Source organism: Haliotis rubra, unplaced genomic scaffold (genome assembly GCF_003918875.1).
Source record: "Haliotis rubra isolate DU_JTF1 unplaced genomic scaffold, ASM391887v1 Scf232, whole genome shotgun sequence".
NCBI lineage: Eukaryota > Metazoa > Mollusca > Gastropoda > Lepetellida > Haliotidae > Haliotis > Haliotis rubra.
The window spans coordinates 433136-440919 of record NW_025766359.1 but is presented as its reverse complement, the minus strand read 5'-3'; the positions used below and the strand labels follow the sequence as shown (position 1 = coordinate 440919).

General features: G+C 38.0%; 1 long non-coding RNA gene across 1 annotated transcript; it reads left to right on the top strand.

Annotated features, from left to right (window-relative positions):
• The first annotated feature begins 4716 nt into the window (after positions 1–4716).
• On the top strand, positions 4717–7384 carry LOC124278152. The gene is made up of 3 exons (XR_006899002.1): positions 4717–4752; positions 5647–5788; positions 6392–7384. It is a non-coding gene; the product is annotated as an uncharacterized LOC124278152 (long non-coding RNA).
• Positions 7385–7784: the final 400 nt, after the last annotated feature.

Sequence of the window (7784 nt, the reverse complement as noted above, 5' to 3'; positions counted from 1 at the left end):
TGTATGTGTAACTGCACGGGATGAACTTTTCATAATGACCTGTACCAAATTCGGTTGAGAAACATGAGATGTTTTTTTTCTTCAGACAGATTACAAACATGGTTTCATTCACATGGGATTAAAAATTAACGTGCAGAAAGACAGATAGATTGAAAAGAGAACGATAGCGGGATAGACACAGGGTGCAGAAAGAATTTACTCACAAACAACATAATGTTCGTTTTAATAATTTCACTTCAGTGGAAGAGAGAGGACCAGTTTGTTTGGAATTTTACATCATTTTCGCCGACAATATGTTTTTCTAGTTTGAAATGATATTTTATGGAATATATATGTTGGTTGATGTTTAATTCAGTAGAGTCATATCTTGTTTTGTAAATATATTTTTAATGATAATAAATAATCAGAACAGATGCCTCCGGGTCTCCCAGCAGGATATGAAAGCTGAATAGTTGAATGTCACCAAAAGGTGATAATAGTAGGTGCTGTTTGGAGGTCAATAATCTCCTTATCCATTTAATCTTCATATCAAATGGATATAACAACAAGATATCACAACGATCATTTTTAAGCCACCCTTAGAGTAGTCTTTTGTCAACATTTTTCTTTTGATTTTATCGTGCTTCCCACCCAAAATAAACGTAAATAGTATAGTATTCAAACGTTTGAAAAAGTGTTTAGATGGATTGGGGAGGACGATCAGTGTGTGTGAAAAGGGGAACAATTTGAGTTTTAATTATCGTTATTCTACCTATCTTTTAGGGATCTGCTTAACCACGAGAATAATATTTTTCTAATTATTGAAAACTGCGGTTCGAAATTTAATGTAATCATTTCTTCTAGATTGGTTGAAAAGATTATTCCCAGGATTTTGAAACATGAGAACTTCCCCGTACGAGGCTAAACCCTTCACATGCATCCTTTCTCCCCCTACTGGGAGGGTGTGGTGTGATATACCGTTATATGTCAGGACATGTTTCGAATGTTTGGGCAGACAGTGCCCCCGCACCCCATGACTGTCGTAACTGTGGCTGTGTATGTGTAACTGCACGGGATAAGATATGGAGCATGCTATCAAACCACTGACCAAGAACCTGTCTATTTACTTGCAGTAGTGATATATACTAGTATGCGGCTTAAACACCATTCGCTCAGTCACCTCATTTGATTCTGGTAGCTACATGTTGTAACATTATGACAAATTAGACTAGTTATGTAAAGCTGTAAGCAGGGACTATTTTCTGTAGCCGCATAGCATGCAACGGCGTAGGTATATGTTTCGCACTAGACATGTGCGCCCGAATGCAGAGGTGAATAAAAGTGTCAACTGATCCTTGGAAGATGTTGTCTATCTCCCGATACAACAACTACACATAAAACATGACATGGTGGCAGCGGGCGGATGACGAACGCCACGCGACATTGGTCATAAGCGACCAGGTTTACCAGTATTTAGGACTATGCCAAATCAGAAACCGGAGGGCCAGCCAGATCGTCTGCTAGTTATCGAGATGGCGACATGTGTATAACACACTGACAGTTAAGTACCAGTGGATTTCGTCAACCTGTGCGTCAGCTTGGGTCTAAACTGACGGTATCATAATACTGTGCACCAAATAACTCTCTGAAGTGTAAATCACATGAATATGTATGTCAACTTTTTCCTGTGATAAACTCTGTCTGTCAGCGGGAACGAGATATCACGTGATCAACAAAATGGCGGCTCCCATGTTTCCAAAACAAGTTTCTCGAACCACTGAAGAACCTCAAATCTGGTAAAGATAAGGAAATTTCATCAAACATATTGACATAATTCATGATAAAACAACTCGCATATGATATTCATGATGTCAGAGGCAAATATCAGTCCGAGATTAAACTGGGAGAGTGACGATCTAGCGGAAGCTTTTCGTTCATTCAAACAACGTTGTCAGTTGTATTTCTCTGTGAAAGACACTAAGAAAGATAAACAAGTTGATCATATCTTGCTGTTTTCTGGCGATGAAGGAATCAAAATGTTTAATTCATGGACATTGACTGGAGAAGAGACAAAAAGATCCAAAAGTCATTTTTGACAAATTCGAATCACAAATAGAGCCAGCAGTCAACTACAGATTACACAGATTTCATCTTCAGAAATTCAGACAAAATTCAGGTGAAAGTATTGACAACTTCATGAGTAGATGTAAAAATCAGGCAGCTAAATGCAAATTCAGTGCAAATGAACTGAATGAAAGACTAATAGAACAATTAATTATTGGCACAAATATTCCCAGTCTGCAGAAGGAATTGCTGAGTAAAGATGATAATTTAACTGTTGAACAAGCCATGACTTGTGCACGTGCTGAAGAAGCTTCAATACATCATATGAGCCAATTGAAGGATGTACAGTTGCCACAAGCAGATGTTCATGCTATAAGACATCAGGGCACATGTCAGAAATGTGGTGGCTCTCACGGCAAAAGACAAAAGTGTCCAGCGGTGGGATCCAAGTGTGACAACTGTGGTAAATATAACCATTGGAGGTCTGTATGTAGATCCCAGAGACCGTCTCGCCAGAATAGAGAGAGAGGGCGCAACTATACACCTCGATCACAATCGAGAAATCGTCACCACAGAAGTAAATCACGTTTCCGTCAGAATGACATGAGGCAAGCACCTCGGCAACAGTCTATCAATTCCACAAATGAGGAGTTAGTTGACAACTTAAACACAACAAGCAGTTTCGAATCCCTGACATTCGAGACAATACAAGTTGACAGCACTGATACTGATGATCGGGATGAAGTATTCGTAGTCATTGACACTCAGGTCAATGGAAAACCTGCCAAGCTCAAGGCTAAGGTTGATACAGGAGCACAAGGTAATTTAATACCCTTGAGAGTGTACAAGAAGATGTACCCAGAGAACATAGATAAGGATGGAAAGCCATTTGCAACGTGTGTCACTCAGTCACACACACTACTGAGAGCATATAATGGCAGTAAGATACCCCAACATGGCAAAATAACAATTCCTTGCAGTTACAACGGACACTCCAGAGAAGCAGTCTTTCACATAGCTGATGCAGAGGGACCAATCATTGTAGGCCTACCAACATCCAGAAACTTAAGGCTTCTAATAATACACTGTGAAGTGACAGAACCTATCACACCTGCAAAAGTCAGCAGTAAACAAGACTTTCTTGACACATACCCTGATCGTTTCACTGGCATTGGCAAGTTCAAGGGGGATTTCCATATAACTCTGGACCCGTCCGTAGCACCAGTTATTCACACTCCGCGGAAATGTCCAGTACACCTAAAGGATGATATCCTAAATGAACTGCAGGAAATGGTGAGCATGGGTGTTATCGCCAAGGTGTCCGAACCTACAAGTTGGGTATCAAGCATTGTGTACAGCCGTAAGTCCAATGGGAGACTACGCATCTGTCTAGATCCCAAGGATCTCAACCGTGCCATACAGAAGCCACACCACAAAGCTCCCACACTTGAGGAGATAACACATGAATGTGCTGGTGCAACTGTATTCTCCAAGTTGGATGCCCGCCATGGGTACTGGTCTGTTGTGCTCGACCAAGAGTCAAGTCTCTTAACCACTTTCAACAGTCCATTTGGACGTTACAGATTTTGCCGTCTCCCCTTCGGTCTGAGTCTTAGCCAAGACGTGTTTCAAGAAAGGATGGACCAAATATTGGAGAAATGCCCAGGAACAACAGGAATATCAGACGATGTTGCTGTGTTTGGTAAGACAGATAAAGAACATGATGAAAATCTCCACAGGCTGATGACCGTAGCACGTGAAAACGGGTAAGTGTTCAACCCAACAAAGTGTGAAATAAAGGTAAAGAAGATCAAGTTCTTTGGTCTCGAGTTTGATGAAAATGGAGTGCATCCTGACCCTGAGAAGGTCAAGGCCATCCAAGAAATTCAGCCACCCCAAGATGCAAAGAAGCTCCAAGAATTCCTTGGAATCGCAACATATATGAGTCCATTCATTCCACACCTGTCACAGCTGACAGCTCCATTACGAGATCTGATCAGGAAGGACAGTGAGTATGTTTGGTCAGAATCTCACAAAGATTCATTTGATAGAATCAAGAATCTCATATGCAACAAGGTGACTCTGAACTATTTCGACCCAAAACGTGACACAGTTTTGAGAGTCGATGCATCCACTAGAGGCTTGGGTGCAGTGCTCCTGCAGGGGGATCAGCCAGTGGCATTTGCGTCCAAGTCGCTCAGCGAAACCGAAATGAGATACGCAAACATTGAACGAGAAATGTTGGCCGTTGTCTTCGGATGCGAAAGGTTCCATACTTACTTGTATTAAACGAAGTTTGTAGTTGAATCGGATCACAAAACCCCTTGAGATGATCCACCTGAAACATCTCTCAGTAGCACCACAGAGACTGCAGCGAATGCTGTTGAGAATTCAGCCATACAACTTGTCTATCAAATATCGCCCAGGTAAAGACATGCTCCTGGCCGATGCACTGTCTCGTTCACCATGCTGCGAAAATAAACATATTGACTTTGAAGTGAGAGTGGACTTCGCACAATTCTCCCAAAAGAAAATTGAATCCTTAAAAATGGAGACTGATAGAGACCAGAGACCATATAATAGAGGGACGGCCCTCTAGCCAGTGCGCAAAACCATCAGCGCTACGGCTTGTACTGCGCAGCCTATCCGGAAGCTGGCAAAAACGTGTGTTGACTTCAGTCATCGATTTTGCGTATTTTCATTGCAAAGGTAAGATTTGATTTTTTTCATGTATTCTCATGCATATACTTACATTTGCAACAGTGCATTAGAGGTGTATTAGGGGTGCTAAAGCATATATTTGTCTTGGTATTTGATGAATACTGTCATGTGTGCTCGTCGTTGTGTGAGAACAATGGCGGAGGTGTAAAATCGGCAAAAGTCCCGATTTTGATTTTCAATAACGGATACTAATTCTCAATGCAAATCCTTAGTTACCGGGGTGTAATGAAAGAAAATAAGATAAAGATTTGTATAGGGGCATTTATAAGTCTGTGGCGTTCGCGTCATTCCTTATTTTGGCTCGTGCAATGCGATGAAATATGATGTTTTGCGAAATATTTTACTCCACAACACTTGATTTTCGCACGCTTTCACAAGAACAGCTTATTACTAGCATGTTTAAAATAAACATGTGAACATTCACGGCGATTTCCTCTTTTGCGTCGTACACTTTTTATATGGCTACGATCGGTATTTTATTTTTTATGATTTTTGGCGTAAACCCTTATTTGCGTCGTATACTGAACATTTCAATTATCATGTAGCAGACGACATAACATTAATTTTGTTCATTAATATAACGTGAATATATATTTAAATCATTCTACAAAAGTCTCATTCACCTAATCGTTTGAAAAAAAGTACATATTTCCATTATTGTTCATTTGGATGATTATATTTGTGGAAAAGGTCCTTATTTATCATGTAACAATTCATATATTTTTCTGTTATCATTATTCTTCCTACTGAAGTTAGAGTTTTATTGCTATATATTATTATATTATTATACAGTACTAGCAGCCTGACTTTATGCAACAATGAATCAACATTTTATTTATATCATTACACTATTTATATAATAAATTATCATTTGTTTGGCAGATGCCCAGGAAAAAGAAAGTTTTCATCAGCAGTCGCCGGAAGGGCTACTCAAAGTGGGGTCCGAGACAACAAGGTGTCAGTTCTTCCTCTCTCTCTGACATTCTTATTCATCAGTTCAATCATCTGTTCTCGACGATTGCAGGTAAGTAATAATGGAAGTAAGAAATTCACAAATGATGTCTTTGAAAAAAAATGAGTAATTTTGTGTTGATATTTTGTAGTTATTGGTATTTATTTATTTTATTGGTACTTGTATATCTGGTACCTGCAGAAATAAGTTTAAAATATCAAAGCAATTGTATAATCAAATATTAATATTGTTTCTTTTCTTATGTAAAAACAACGGTATAGTGTAAATTATTAAATACAATATTCCCATCTTGAGTAAGTAACTAGACCTTGATGTCTTTCAGTGGCATTTAGAAGTTGTACATTGAAGACCAAGATATTTTTTATGGATTAAACTTCTTTTTTAATTTCTCTCACAACGTTTCGAGACCATTCCAGGTCCCTTCATCAGGTGAACTCATTTACCTTCATTCTTTCACCTGATAAAGGGACCTGGAATGGTCTCGAAACGTTGTGAGAGAAATTAAAAAAGAAGTTTAATCCATAAAAAATATCTTGGATAACTAGACCTTGTTTGAAAGAGCATTGGCAACCAACTATTGCATAATTTTAACAACTATTTAGAACACTTCAAATTTATTTTTTTAATATTAATATTGTGTAACTCCATTTTCAGTTCTAGAGATGCACTGTGGGACAAAGCATGGAAGTCATTCTTCATTGACCTCACCGATGAACCCACAGATAGAAGCGACAGATTCTGATGGTTGTTCGGCTGATGAATTCTTTGGGTTTATTTGACACAATTCACCAGTATCATCCGGACAACAATGTAGATGAATTTGTTGATGGCATCCTGCGAAAAAAGGAGCTGTTTCAGCATGTAGATGAGCTAGGCAATTTTACAATTGCAAGAAACAAGCGTGAAAACATTACTATTGTGCAGTTTTATGACTGACGTAGGCTCAGTCCAGCTTTCAGTAGTCATCAAGCCATCCTTTACATCAGCAATATATGCATATCGACGTGACTTTGGCCCAAATCATGAATTCTGGATTGGTTTACCTGCATTTTTCTCCACTCTAAGAGATATGAAGAAACTTTTATCAAAACTGACTACATACCATGTTTGCGTCGGCAATTATGAAGACAGATTTGCAGACTTGATTCCAGTTGGTGCAGGCATAAGTGAAGGAGCTATTTCAACAATATCTGCCTAATAATTTAACATGTAATAAAGTACATGAGTAGAAATTATGGAAATTAAAATCCAATGTACAGTTCACTTCATGGATATCTAAAATATCTGTTAATGAAGTTATATTAAGATTGTGTACAGATTTGTATGATTTTATGTTTTACATTCACAATCAGTCCTAAATGGACAACATAACTATGCAGGTTGTGTTGCAAGAAGTTTATAAGTTATCTTCCCTTATTTTATCATGACTACAATTAATATATTTTCTGTTATCATTATTCTTCCTAATGAAGTTTGATTATGAGTTTACCTGGTCTTAGACAGTACCAACAGCCTGTCTTATGCAACAACAAAAATGAAAAATGAACTCATTATTCAACATTATATTTATATCATAAAATTATCATTTGTTTTGTAGATGCCCAGGAAAAAGAAAGTTTTCATCGGAAGGGCTACTCAAAGAGCCTACTATTAAGTACAATATTCCCATCTTGATTAAGTAGATATACCTTGTTTGAAAGAGCATTGGCAACCAACTATTGCATAATTTTAATTTCAAATTCAGTTTAGAGTTTATTTGCAACAGTTGAAATCACATTTACTGTGTTTTTAATGAAAGAATATCTAAATGGTTGAATTTAGTAATACATGATTGTACATATAGATCTATGGTCCTATTCTACAATAAATACATTGTACATATAAGAACGTGTGATGTTGTGTTTTAATGTTATTGGTAACATTTTCCTGCCAAGTTAAAGTTGACACTTTGCTGAATTTTTTTAATTGATAGGGTCATGTATTACAGCCCATTTAACACATATATTTCATGGGCTCGGAGGCAAGTGACTTTAGTATTTAGTGGCTT